The 14,431-nt window shown below is 46.9% G+C and overlaps 1 long non-coding RNA gene across 2 annotated transcripts; it reads right to left on the reverse strand.

Annotated features, from left to right (window-relative positions):
• Nucleotides 1-1,330: 1,330 nt before the first annotated feature.
• On the reverse strand, nt 1,331-7,797 carry LOC148006084 (uncharacterized). 2 transcript variants are annotated; one of them, XR_015621190.1, is made up of 2 exons: nt 7,702-7,797; nt 1,331-1,611 (listed from the first exon to the last, which is right to left on the reverse strand). It is a non-coding gene; the product is annotated as an uncharacterized LOC148006084 (long non-coding RNA). The 2 variants fall into 2 exon arrangements; XR_015621189.1 differs by having other exon boundaries at nt 7,688-7,797.
• Between the last annotated feature and the right edge of the window lie 6,634 nt (nt 7,798-14,431).

Genomic DNA, 14,431 nt, shown 5'->3' on the forward strand with positions numbered 1-14,431 from the left:
TTAGCAAGAGCCTTGCAGGTTTAAGACAGAAGGGGGTCTCATCCCTAACCAAAGAGCTACCTCCAAGTGACATCTGCTCGCCAAGGACAATTTAGTTTCTCCAATGGGGTCTCTCTGCCAGTAGTGGATGACCGGTAGAAAAATGAACTCAGTCGTATTTTCAAAAACCAAACAACCTGAGTCGAATTCCTGGAAACCACGTGATAAAAAGACAGGACTGATTCTTGCAATTTGTCATCTGACAACTTGTCACACACACTCCCATGCCCAATCAATCAATCAATCAATCAATCAATAAAAGTGCATAAAGAAATAGCTTCCCGGCGGCTGGAGAGATGGCTCAGTGGTTAAGAGCACTGACTGGGGGTTGGGGATTTGGCTCAGTGGTAGAGCGCTTGCCTAGCAAGCGCAAGGCCCTGGGTTCAGTCCCCAGCTCTAAAAAAAAGAATAGAAAAAAAAAAAAAAAAGAGCACTGACTGCTCTTCCAGAGGTCCTGAGTTCAAATCCCAGCAACCACATGGTGGCTCACAACCACCTGTAATGGGATCTGATGCCCTCTTCTGGTGTGTCTGAAGACAGCTACAGTGTACTCATATACATAAAATAAATAAATAAACATTTAACAAAAAAAGAAAGAAAGAAATAGCCTCCTTTGGCTGGCAAGATGGCTTAGTGGGTGAAGCCTGACATGAGTTTGAGCCCTGGCTTCTGCGTGGAGAAGGAGAAAACTGACTCCTGCAAGATGTCTTCTGATTTCCAAGGGCTTGCTTTGTCACCCGTGAGCACAAATCACACAGTAAATAAATGCCAAATGGCTTGTGTGTAGGGGTGTTTTCCCTACATGTAACTTTGTGCACCATGTGCATGTCCCACACCCAAGAAATCCAGAAGATCCCCTGGGACTGGAGTTACAGAGGGTCCTAAACCAACAAGTAGATGTCGTGAATCAAACCCAGGTCTTCTGGAAGAGTAGCCACTTAACCACTGAGCCTTCTCTCCAGTCCCTTAAAAAAAAATGTTTTTTAAAGAAATACCTTCCTCCTAGCACTTGTGGGGCAGAAGCAGGCAGATCTAGAACAGCCAAGGCTGCACAGAGAAACCCTGTCTCAAAAAAAAAAAAAAAAAAGAAAAGAAAAAGAAAAAGTGCTTGCAAAGCTTGAGCTGCCCCTCCCCCAACCCCTTCGAGCCTTCCTTAACAAATCAGCCTGGCCCTGTGGCACACCTCTGGAGGCACATCCGTGGATCTCTTCACCAGTGTAAAGACAGACTCATCTACATAGCAAGTTCCAAGACCGCCAGGGCTATGTAGAAAGACCCTGTGTCACCATTGTGAGACAAAAACAACAGAAAGATTTGTTTTATTTGTGTGTGTGTGTGTGTGTGTGTGTGTGCGCGCGCGCGCGTGTGTTTGGATATGTGTGTGTAAGTGCAGGTGTCCACAGAGGCCAAAAGGCTCCTCCTCTTCTGTAACCTCCAGGCTGTTGGACTCAGATGCTGCAAACCAAACTTGGGTCCCCTGGAAGAACATCACGGGAAGTAACATTGTATTACAGCTCCGACCTCAAGCCCAGCAGTTTGAAGCCAGTCTGAGCAACGGCGATGAGACCATGTCTGAAAAACAAAAAAAACAAACCAGAAAACCAACCCACCAACCAAACCCACAAAACAAGACAGAAACTCTCCCTAGAGAGAAGATTGACGTTCCTGCTTCTTGTTCTCACTTGGGAGTGTGGGGGAAGGATGCTGATTTTTGGAGAAAGAGAGCAAAAGGCAATGCCCTCCCAGCTCCTTCTTGAAGACGCAAACGGAAGGCCCAGGTGTCCTGCTTTCTCACGCACAGGGTATCATTTATTTACGCAGCAGCTCTGCTGGAATTCGTGCCAGCCCCAGCTGGCCACCATGCTGTGCTCACAGTTTCAACTTACACTTCACCCTCTGACTGTCCACAGAGCACACCCTGTCTTTCAGTTCACTGCAGTATGATGACCTCTCTCCCACACTCTCCTCAGCCGGCATGCGCGTCTATGGTCTCTCTCCGCAGAAAGAGCCTGAGGCCTGGACGATTTCTTTTACTCTTAGACTCGCCCTAGAGCCTAGTGTTTTCTGACTGGTGGAAGATTCTGGAATGTGAGGTCTCCCTCACTCCTTCACCCCCACACTCCTTATCCTTGATGCTTGAGTGTGATTCGGCTAGAGCCTGTGTACCTGTCCCGTCTCCCACCCCTTTCCCAGGGCACCAGCCTCTGAGTAATGCTTAGGGTCAGTAACAGCCATTGCTCCCTTTCAGACTCAGTTTCCCCAGCAGCAGCCAAATGGGACTGACACTGAAAATCAAAGATCCCTTTCCCTCAGTCCTTTATGCAACAAAACCATCAAACTAGGTCACACCATACGAGGAAAGAAGGTTTATTTGGGGGAGTTCAAAGCTCCCATGACCGCCTCTGAGGGGCACAGAGTATAACAGAAAAGACGGGAAAAACCTTGCCAGTTAGCAAGGAAACAGGTGGAGGTGGGGCGGAGCCTGTACACTGGAGCAGCCTGGAAGTTAGAGTAGCAATGGGGACTGTTTGCATCGTGACCTCCACAGAAGAGCCAGGGCGGTAGTGTAGAAGCTTTGGCACATTAGAGATAAATGGTAACAGGTCTGTTCCTCATTTGCCTGAGGTGAAAGAACACAGGAGAAGTTGTGGTTCTTTCTGACAGACAGATTTCTAAGGATGGCTGAGTGTAAGGTGTGTGTCCATCCGTCTGTTCACCCACCCTGCCAGAGTGTATCTTGAGCTCAGCCAGGCTGTCATGTAGGACAGCACAGCGTCAGTGCCAATGCCATTTTGATGGCTTGGGGAGGGCTCTTTAGACTTAACACCCAGTACCAGGGCTCACTCCACAGGCAGCATATATGTGCAGACACCCTCTGTTCCCCCCTGCTGGGTCTGTCCCGATCAGCTTCGGTCTCAGTGAGTATCGCACACGTTTGGATCTTCCCTTGGTGACTCATTTTGCTCCCAGTAATCTTTAGAAATCCGGCCTGGGACAGGATCAGCTCACTGCAGAGCCCCACAGCTTGTGAGAGGCCCACACATGTGGGAAGGCCCCTGTCAAGTTCCCCTTTCAGGCCAGGGATGCCTCCCACAACTCTTCTCTATTTCCTGACTACTCTTACTTCCCTGAAAGGCCTAAGTTTTGTCGAAACCAAGCTTAGTTTGTTTGCATCCCACCCCCAAGCATATCCCGGATCCCTAGATTCAGGGCCGAGACCGTGGGTGTCACAGGGGAAAAGCCATTTGTTAGGTTCAAATTAAACTCCAGTTCCCTGAACTTTAAAAGGCAGGCCAATGAACTCCGCCTGGACGACAGGAGGATTTCTGGTCGTTAGATAAAAGCCAGCATTCCTCAGGAACTTGTGACACTGGTCCTATCTACCAAAGGGAGTCATTTACCTAAGTGTGGCAGAAGGCACACATGGCGACCTGTGGTCCCTACAGCCTATCAAAGGTTCTGCTGATCTCTAGTTTCCCTCAGCATCAGCATCCCAAGTACCTGCTAACACATTCCAAAGACCATGCTAGCAACTTAGCTCTTCCCACCTCTTCCACTTAATGAACAAGCCTGCCTCCATTTTAGGCTTAAAAGATACCTTATAGTAAAGACAAAACAAGTCCATTCCTACCTATAACTGATGCTCCAGGAATCGGCTAGGCCCCACCTGTACACTTAGTTACGAGTGGGTCTGTATTGCCTCTTCCAGGAAATGGAAACCATGTCTTCGTTTCAAAAAGGTGTGTGTGTGTGTGTGTGTGTGTGTGTGTGTGTGTGTGTGTGTGTGTAAAATCACCCTGCAACCCTATCTTCATTTCAAAAGGTTGTCATCACTACTGTGTTACACCAGCCTTTCGACGCTATCTTTGTTTCAGGAGGTTGTTATGACTAACTTATTACGCCATGTTCTGCTCCTATAATCAAGCCTAGTTTGCCCACCAAGTCCCCTATTTGCAATCCCCCTATGCCTGAGCTATAAACACCTTGTCTTTCTTGCATCCAAGGTTGATCTCTCGAACACCACCTTAGGGGAAGGCAGCTCGTGTACATGAATACAAGGATTGCTTTAATTACTTGTTTGCTTTAATTAATTAGCCATGATGATTTGGACTAGTTGGTCTTTCTCCTCCCATCTTTGGGATTAACGTTTGGAGGCCCCAGCCAGATCAAGACCATAACTCAACCCTTGGCCCTCTGGGACTAAAGAGAAGCTCTCTAGAGGGTACATACACACCTTGGAGACATCCCAAGGTTCTGAGACACTTTGGTTTGGCAGACTGCCCGACAGAATTGACAAAAAGAAAACAGCAAGCACCTTTATTCTTTTCTTCCCCCCCCCCCCCCCGGAGCTGAGGACCGAACCCAGGGCCTTGCGCTTACTAGGCAAGCGCTCTACCACTGAGCTAAATCCCCAACCCCCTTTTTTTTTTTTTTTTAAATTGAGGTCTCCTCTAGTGAGTCACAGAAACTTTTTTTTAAAAATAAATTTGTTATTTATTTTATGTAATAAGTACAGATGGTTGTGAGCCACCATGTGGTTGCTGGGAATTGAACTCAGGACCTCTGGAAGAGCAGTCAGTGCTCTTAACCGCTGAGCCATGTCTCCAGCCCTGAAACTTTTTTTTTTTTTAACTCTTTCTGTAATATCTGTTGCTGTTTATGCTTCTGTTCTGGTTCTGTGGATCCCATTCTGGGCCTGTGGAGACCGGTATCTGATGAGATCCAACATTTTCCCTGTCCAGGACAACGATCAAGAAGTTGTGTACTGGTTGGGGATTTAGCTCAGTGGTAGAGCGCTTGCCTAGCAAGCACAAGGCCCTGGGTTCGGTCCCCAGCTCCGAAAAAAAAATTTTTTTTAAGAAGTTGTGTAGTCCATCAGCTTATTTCTGGTTATTTGGGAATTCCACTGGAACCATCAGTTCTTTTTTTGACCTATCCTAGGGTTCTGAAGACACCCTGACAAGACCAAGGCCTGAGAAACTAGAAACCTTGGAACCCGAGTGCCCATTGGTCAGGGTTTCAACACCTTGGCTGCACAACAGAACTCAGGAACCCCGAGGACCTTCCTTGATGGGGAAAGAGTTGCAAGAGATTGGATAGGCCCGGGACGAATGTCAGGCAGGCAGGCATTACCAGGAGCTGAGACAGAACTCAGAGAGGCCCAGACTATCTAAACTAACAGGAAGTCTCTGACAGGTTCCCCGAGCCTGGATTGTGCAAAGAATAATTTGAGAAAAAGCCTCCTATCTGAAAAAAACAAAACGAAACAAAGGCAAGAACAACAGAAACCACATCAGTCAAACTGGCGAACCTTGGATACCCCTCCCACTCTGTTGTCCTCCTTCTGCTGTGTGGGTTTCATTTGCTACCTCAGTCTCCTGCATGTCCTGGGTTCTGTCAGGTGCTCTGGGTTCCTTCCTTTCTTCTGTCTCCCTTCCTTGTATGTGTTTCCAAGCCTCAGTGAATCTTCTCCAGTTACAGACAGACTTGGGAGTCAGATCAAGCTCTAGTGGCTGCCACTCCCACTCAGTCACGTTGGGGCAATGTAGACACCTTCCTCCATAACAAGCCTCCCTGACCAGCTATGTGCACCGCCCACCCCACTCCCAACTCCCCACCCAGGCCCAAATCCACCACTGCTGCTTGCCAACGACTTCAATAGCTAAAGCTGGAAACTTCTCTCTGGTGACTGGATTCAGTTTAGCAGGGATTCAAATGTCTCTTGGGTATGGGTAATGTTGAAATACTGTCTTGTGCTATTTGTGCTATTGTGTTGTATTGAAAAGCTGGTTTTGGGGCTGGAGAGACGGCTCAGTGGTTGAGAGCTCTGGCTGCTCTTCCAGAGGTCCTGAGTTCAAATCCCAGCAACCACATGGTGGTTCACACCCATCTGTAATGGGATCTGATGCCCTCTTCTGGTGTGTCTGAAGACAGTGACTGTACTCACATACATAAAATGAATATTTTTTAGAAAAAAAATGAAAAGAAAAGCTGGCTCTGGAGTTGGAAAGTTTCTGTCCTATGTCAGGCAAACCACCTGACTTAATGGTAACAAAACAAACGAACAAACAAACAAACAAAATTAATGAGGCGGGGCTAAAACAATTAGAATATTACTTCATTTAACTGTCTCAAACTGTACCCCAGGGTTTATAAATTTATTGGAAATGGTTTGAAATATGTAAAATCTGTAACAAAAGACAAAAGTTGGCTTAAAACATATAACACAGAATTAGTTAGAAAGCTACATAGTTCTTGAAGACCAAAGACCAAATCCATCAATGTCTACAGTCTTGGGGCAAGTCTTTCTCTCTCTCTCTCTCTCTCTCTCTCTCTCTCTCTCTCTCTCTCTCCCTCTTAACCTTGATTTCTTAACTCCTGTAGTTCTGCTTCTGGCTAACTATTCTTGTTAGTGTGGTTTAAATGTTCGAGGGCTCACCCTGAGGAAGTGCTCAATACTGCAATACTGCACTGGAATTGAAAACGCCCAATGTCAATGTTGTCATCAGACAACTAAAGTCAGAGTCACAAGGACTGACCACCCGAAACCGGAATATTTGTATTCTCTGATGCAGGAAGACGATGACCTAAGTGGTCTGGCAAAGAACCTAGAGAATGCCTCTCCTTACCTAAGGTCTTCTCTTCAGGCTAACAGAGGCTGACAAGAATGTAAAAACAAACAAACAAACAAACAAACAAACAAATAAATAAATAAATAAAATGTAAAAAAAGTATATCTACCATCTTGTCTTTGTCAACTTTGTCTAACTAAACTTAGTTTAGATAAACTGAGTCATACAAGAAACTGTGACCTTATGCAATGACACACTATGAAAGAATTGGGGGTGGGGAGGGGGCGCAGAAATGGCTCAGCGGTTAAGAGCACCTTCCAGAGGTCCTGAGTTCAAATCCCAGCAACCACATGGTGGCTCACAACCATCTTTATTGGGATCTGATGCCCTCTTCTGGTGTGACTGAGGACAGCTACGGTGTACTCTTTTATACTAAAAGAGCTTCAATTCAAGAGCTGTAGTTTTTTAAGGCTAAATTTAACAGGAACAAAACTACAAACTCCTGAGCCAAGTGGTAGTGGCAGGCACGTTTGATCCCAGCCCTTGGGAGGCAGAGGCAGGAGGAATCTCTGTGAGTTCAAAGTCAGCCTGATCTATAGAGCCAGAAGAATCAGGACTACACAGAGAAACCCTGTCTTGAAAAACCATAAAAAGAAAAAGGTACATTTCATAAATTTATAAAAGCTACTAACTTATAAACTATTAAAAACTATTAAAGGTAATTAAAACGTGCAGAATAGTAGTCACCTCATAAATGATCAAATTATTTATAAATACAACCCCTTTACAAGGACAAGTTATTTTTTTGTTTGTTTGTTTTTTCAGAGCTGAGGACCGAACCCAGGGCCTTGTGCTTGCTAGACAAGCGCTCTACCACTGAGCTAAATCCCAAACCCCTCACAAGGACAAGTTTGATTTAGCTTCCTGTATATGTTTTCTGTAAAAATGAAAAAGAAACATAGAGATCTGCATTTCCTTCCTAGTCCTCCTCCTGGAAATGGGTGGGCCACACATTTTGGTTCATCCCCTGGCTAGTGCATAGCTTACTTAACCCATTCAAAGGAGTCTATGGTTACCTTTTCTGAGTTACCTGTCGCTCAGGTCCGGCCCACTTCCTCCTTCACGGCTCCTCTGCTTCCTTGGTCTGTCTCCCTCCCTGGTCTCTTCCATTTCTCTTTTCTCTCTTACCAGTTCCCAGAATCCTCTCTCTTCCTGCCAGTGTCCCACCTCCTACTTCCTGCCTCACCTCAGTGTCAGTCACAAGATTTTAAATTTCCTTTTGGATGTCATCCAAATAGAGACTTAAATATGCTTCTCATCATGCTAAAACTGCAGCACTGTCCAATCTCTGTCCAGCCCTCTGGACAGAAAAAAACATACATGCTTTTAACCCGAAGCCATCGCTTCAACTGTGACTCAAAGGCACGGGTGGACTGAAGATGTTTTACAGACTTTTAGTGTAGATCACAATGTAAGCTTCAAAAAATGGAAAATGTCGTGAGACTTGAATCCACCTCTCAGAGGTCAGACAGACTCCAGACCTGTCAATCAGCAGCCTAAGGGTCCCTGACTGTTGTTACCGATTCCTGATGGGGAAGCTCCAAATGTAAGCGTTTCCTTTAAGCTCTTGAACTTTAGTTCCCGTCCTTATTCTAAATCTGTCTTGGCAGAGCTCCACTAGGCTGGTAGTCGCCACCCAGAAATCAGCTACAAACTATCAACTGCCTCAGAGATGATGTTCGCCGCCCCACCAGCCCCAGGTCATCTACAAATCCAGAAAGGCCTGGACTTGCTGGAGGGTGATGTGAACCGGTCCAGCGGATGTGACTGTTCCCCATGTCCTCAGCTGGGCCAGCAAACGATGCTTCTGATGAATACCCCATTACCCTAACCTTCCCCCTGGCCTTTGCCTAATATTATAGCCTTCCTGGGCCTGGACAACAGCTTCCTATTCCAGCAGGAAGTAGTTTCAGAGGACAGTGGATCACCCCCGGTCCTCAAGAGGCTGGAAGATTAGATCCAAAGGAAACTCCCTGACTAAGGGGACAAAACATCTGCCTAGTAGTATACCATATTTGTAAACTATTTGTTCTAGGCTCACCAAATAGGCATAATTCATAAGCAGGCCTGCATCTTTTGATGCATTACACTTTGTCCCTCCCCCCACTCCCCGGTAAAGAACATTAAGATCCAATCAGAAATTTGACAGGGACACTTGAGATAAGGAGGGAAATTGAGCTAGTTCTCCTCGTCTTAGGTGTAAAAGCTGTCTTATAGCACAGACAAACTGGGCTCAGTCCTGTTTATAATTAAGCCTGGTTTTCAGGGTTCGGATATGCTCCACCCGTAACCTTAACTACGCTCCACCCGTAACCTTAACTACGACTGCTTCCGTACTGCTACCATGACCTTGTTTAAGAAAGTTGTTTATAACCATCTTGCTTCCCTACCACTGTTTAAAAAGGTTGCTATGACTACCTTGCTACCACCCCTTGCAACCACGTCTTTGTGTCAGGGGGCAGATTTGACTAATGTGTTAGGCTTGCACTCAGCTCTTATCACCACACATATTTTGACCACTAAATCCCCCATTTGAAAACACCTGGGCTGGAGAGATGGCTCAGTGGTTAAGAGCTCTGGCTGCTCTTCCAGAGGTCCTGAGTTCAATTCCCAGCAACCACATGGTGGCTCACAGCCATCCATAATGGGAACTGATGCCCTCTTCTGGTGTATCTGAAGACAGCTACAGTGTATTCATATATAATAAATAAATAAATCTTAAAAAAAAAAAAAAAAAAAGCTTGCTTTAACTAAATTGGCCACAGTGATTTAGGCCAGGGGACTTTCTTCTTCCATGGTTGGGATTCGAACCTGACCCTAAACTTCCTCCAGCTCTCATGCCTCCCTCCCTGGCTACTCCTCCTTATAACCCTGCTAACCCTGCCTGCTTTGTCATACTCTGCTCTGTCAGTGTGTCTTCTCTCTCTTCTCTCTCTTGCTCTTCCCCCACTTCCTCTCACAGCCCTGGCCACATCCAATCTGCTGGCCATGTTCAGTCTACTCTCCCTTTCTGCTCTGGACTCTTCCAGATGTTTCCGGCTGTTCTCTCCTATCTAAAACCAAGACCTTCCCATTCACCATATGGTGGAATGTCCATATTGTCAGTTTCTACACTACCAAGCTGGACTCTGGGCTGCTCTTTCTGGCTGGGAGGGAGAGTAGTTCACAGATGATGTAGAACCTAGGCACCAAGAGAAGGAAGAAAAGGAGTCCCCGAGGCGGGCCTTGTTTAAAGGCCGAAGTGTAGTTCCCAGGGAAACAGTTGTCACAATAGACAAGACAGTTTCCGTGTGTAAGGGTTACTCAAGTGGCCTTCCTGCTGATGCAGCCTGGGAACCAGAGAAAGCTGGTCTGAGGAAGTAACAGGGCCGCAGAGGGGGAGGTGTGGAGACCAACAGGAGGCAAGACAAGAGGACAGCGAGGAACTGAAAGGACTTTCTTTCATATGGAAGGCAGAGTTTGGCCTTTATCTTAAAAGGCTCTGGGGAGCTGGAGAGATGGCTTATTGGTTAAGCAACTGAGTGCTCTTCCAGAGGTCCTGAGTTCAATTCCCAGCAACCACATGAAGGTCTAAGGAACACATGGTGCTTGTAAAGCACTAGGTTGCCTGTCACTGAAGGAAACGAGAGGCCTTCAGAGAACTCTCGGCAGAGATCCAGCTGTGAACCTAGTGGGACTAGGGGAGACTCCCTGGGGATGGAGGGAAGAATTGGAGGGCACAGTGGAGCAGAGAAGTGGGCATGAACTGAGCTAGATGCTTAAGGACTTAGAGAGGAGACATTTTTGCTTTGTTTTCCTGTATTATCAGAATAATGCCCACCCCTTTTGAGATGGGGTTTTATGTAGCCTAGGCTGTCCTGGAACTTACTTCATAGTCCAGGATTGTTTTGAACTCCTCTTCCTCCTTCAGATTTATTTATTTACTATGCCCAGTGTTCTGACTGCATATATGCCTGCCCACCAGAAGAGGGTGGCAGATCCCATTATAGGTGAATGTGACCACCATGTGGTTGCTGGGATTTGAACTCAGAACCTGGAAGAGACGTCAGTGTTCTTAATTGCTGAGCCATCTCTCCAGCTCTGAACCGAGTCTTCTATCCTCACTCCTCAAAAAAACTATCATTTTTTTTTGGTTCTTTTTTATCTTATTGATAAATTACAATTAGAACTTTGATACAGCCTGGAGAGGGTGGCTTTAGAATGCCTGGGGCTAGTGTGGCATGGCGCCATGCTAGAACGGCCCTCAGAATGGATGTATGTGTCAGGTGTGGTAAAAACCTGCCAAGGGGACAGTGTGAGAAAACAGCTGGCAGAGAGACGGCCAGAACGCAAGGCTCCCACGGATCTGCCAGGAGTGGGAATGTGCAGGTACGGGTAACTACCAAACTATTTTTTTTTTTTTTGGTTCTTTTTTTCGGAGCTGGGGACCGAACCCAGGGCCTTGCACTTCCTAGGTAAGCGCTCTACCACTGAGCTAAATCCCCAGCCCCCAAAAATCTATCATTAAAGGTATGTGCTGCCAGGGCTGGAGAGATGGCTCAGTGGTTAAGAGCACTGACTGCTCTTCTAGAGGTCCTGAGTTCAATTCCCAGCACCCACATGGTGGCTCACAACCACCTAGAATGGGATTCGATGTCCTTCTCTACCATGTAGGCATACATGCAAATAGAGCACTCATGGACATAGATACATCTTTAAAAACAATAAGGTATGTGCTACCACACCCAGTGTATGTGGCACTGGGAGATGGAGCCTCATACATCCTAACAACCTCTCCAGCAACTAAGCTACAGTCCCAGGTCCCCACAGAATGCTGCTGTGAATGAACCGGAAAAGAGGCAGGTGTGGATGTCAGCACTGCAGGGCAATGACAGCAGGTGAGCAGACAGCCTCCACGAAGCTGCAGCAGCAGGCAGGGTGTGGCAAGGAGAACCTGGAGAGTCTCTTTTGATGGCCATTTTAAACATCTCACCTGCCTTTCCTGGCAGTACCCTTAACCCAGGGGAGAGCATCCCAAACCCACACCCTGCTCCAAGTATGGATTCAGTACTTGAAAGCTTCACCCACCACCAAAAAGCCCAGAGGTGGAGACAGATAGGTAGGCAATGGGTAAGAGAGATTAAAAAAAAAAAAAATCAGAAAGGGGGCTGGAGAGATCGGCTCGGCAGTCAAGAGCACTCCTGTTCTTCCAAACACCTGCAACTCCAGCTCTAAGGAATCTACTGCCCTCTTCTGGATTCTGCAGGTACTGCACTTGTGCACACAACACTCTCCACCATACGCATAATGAACACTCTAATCTTTTTTAAAAATAAGGAAGGGAACGAAAATCCTAGACTCTCTCCTGTCCTAGGAATACAAATGGCGGCGGCGGCAGCCAGAAACTGCCTGTGCTGTGTTATGGATCTCCTTGAGTTGTGGGCACTAAACCTTGAGTGATCCATTAGTAAAGTGGAGACACTTCTGTCCTCCCTTGGGGGCTCCTGGGGACAACACACAGAGAATGCTCTGCAGCGCGCTCAACAGTGAGTCCTTCCCTTCCCTTTCTTCCAACGTCCTTGCCTAGCACTTGCCTTAGGAACCTGGATGCTTGCCGAGTGGCTCCAATGGTAAACACAGAGCCCCACCTGCTGGTAACAGCTGGAACTGCACCCAGCCTAGCCTGCTCTCTTTAGGACACAGGACACTAGACCTTCCCACCCATCACATGCCAGGGCTCACATTCACTGTGTCCTATCATTGCTTCTGCAGAGTGAAGTGGCCTCTCCTCCATTTCTTGGTGACAGTAAGTTTCACACTCCTTGGAAGAGTCCACAACTTTCTCTATTTTGTTCCCTCCTGCTCTGCCAATAAGAAAATGAAATATTCTCTTTCATTTTTCTCAATATTTGGATTTATATCTAAATTTGCTAGACAGACAGACATGGGAGGACCTAGAACATCTGCCTGCCCCTTACTTGGGAGAGACTCCCAGAGGCCAGGGCCAGCCTTACTCACCTGTTTCCAGGGTGTCCTTGCATAATTAGTCACTGTCCCACCTGAAATCTCCCCAAGGAAGCTCTCCCCTAGTGGGTGAGGTGACATGTGTACATCGTTTTCTGGATCTTCCAAAATATCTGACTATGTCTTTTGTACTGTTTAGGAAATTTTTTTTGAGCTGGGCAGTAGTGGTGCTTGTCTTTAATCCCAGCACTTGGGAGGCAGAGGCAGGCAACTCTCTGAGTTTGAGGCCAGCTAGGACTACAGAGAATCCCTGTCTTGAAAACCAAGGGGGGCATGGAGGGACAAAGACAGAGAGACAGACAGAGACAGGATGTCTCTAGCCTTGGGGAACATATGTAGATCAGGCTGGCCTTGAACTCCTTACAGATCTGCTCTGCTTCCCAAGCCTGACCTATGTATGTATGTATGTATGTATGTATGTATGTATGTATGTATGTATGTATGTATATATGTATGTACGTACGTATGCATGCATGCATGTATGTTTGTATGTATGCATGCTCATACACGTGTGCCCAAATGTTTACAGCACTGTATGCAATTGGAGGTCAGAGGACAGCTGTGTGCAGTCCATTTCAGGGATTGAACTCCCTCCACCAGGCTTGGGAAGCAGTGCCTTAGCCACTGAGTGACCCACCCCCTTTTTGAGGCAGTCTTGCTAAAGTAGCCCCTGGAACTTGAAATCCTCCCAACTCAGACCCCCATGTTGAAATTACAGGTGTTTAACACCACATCCAGCTGAAAAAAAATTTTTTTTAAAAAAACTATTTCCTCTTCTTTTCCAGAATTATTTTGTGTATATGAGTACACTGTGGCTGTCTTCAGATACACCAGAAGAGGGCATCAGATCTCATTACAGATGGTTGTGAGCCACCATGTGGTTGCTGGGAATTGAACTCAGGACCTCTGGAAGAGCAGCCAGTGCTCTTAACTGCTGAGCCATCTCTCCAGCCCCCAGGTGAAAATTTTTTTTTTCCAGAGCTGGGGACCGAACCCAGGGCCTTGTGCTTCCTAGGCAAGCGCTCTACAACTGAGCTAAATCCCCAACCCCCCAGCTGAAATTTTTAACTAGCATGAGGAGAGATCCTTTAAGTACTTCTCAATTCTCCAGCAAAGCTTGTGTTCTCTTCCAGCGACTGACCATTCCATTGCCGTGTCCCCCTTCGATGGATCTCCCATCAGTTCCTCTGCCTGCAAACCTTGGTCCTCTTCTGGGTACAGTTCTTCAGTTCTCAGCTACAGCGTCATCCAAAATCTACGTTGACCTTCTAGGAATGATGGGTCTTGCTGGGCTCATCTAGCTTTGTCAGAGCCTTCCAGTTTAGACAGGAGTTTAGCGAGGCCATTTCTTTCTGGCTTGTCTAAAACAAGGTCTCACCTATCCCAGGCTGGATCCTAAACTCATGAAATCGAGGATAGGCCGGAGCTCATGATCCTCCTGCCCCCAGCTCTCCAGTGCTGGGATTTCAGGCGTGCACCATCACACCCAGCTGTAATTGAAGTACCTTTTGAGGGTGTGTGCGTTCCCCATGGGGTGTGCGCACATATCCCTCCATTTGTTGAGACAGACTCACAGAGCCTGGAATTTTTGGATTTGGCTTGACAGGATGGCCAAAGAGCTCTGGGGACAGACCTGTCTCTGCCTCCCACACTTCCCTGTCCCAGTGGCTAGGGCTTATACGCCTATGCCATAGTTCTTGGGGTATGAAGGATTTAGACTCCAATCCATGTACTTGTGTGCCAGGCACTTTACTGAG

This window comes from Rattus norvegicus, chromosome 5 (assembly GCF_021556685.1).
Source record: "Rattus norvegicus strain SHRSP/BbbUtx chromosome 5, alternate assembly SHRSP_T2T, whole genome shotgun sequence".
NCBI lineage: Eukaryota > Metazoa > Chordata > Mammalia > Rodentia > Muridae > Rattus > Rattus norvegicus.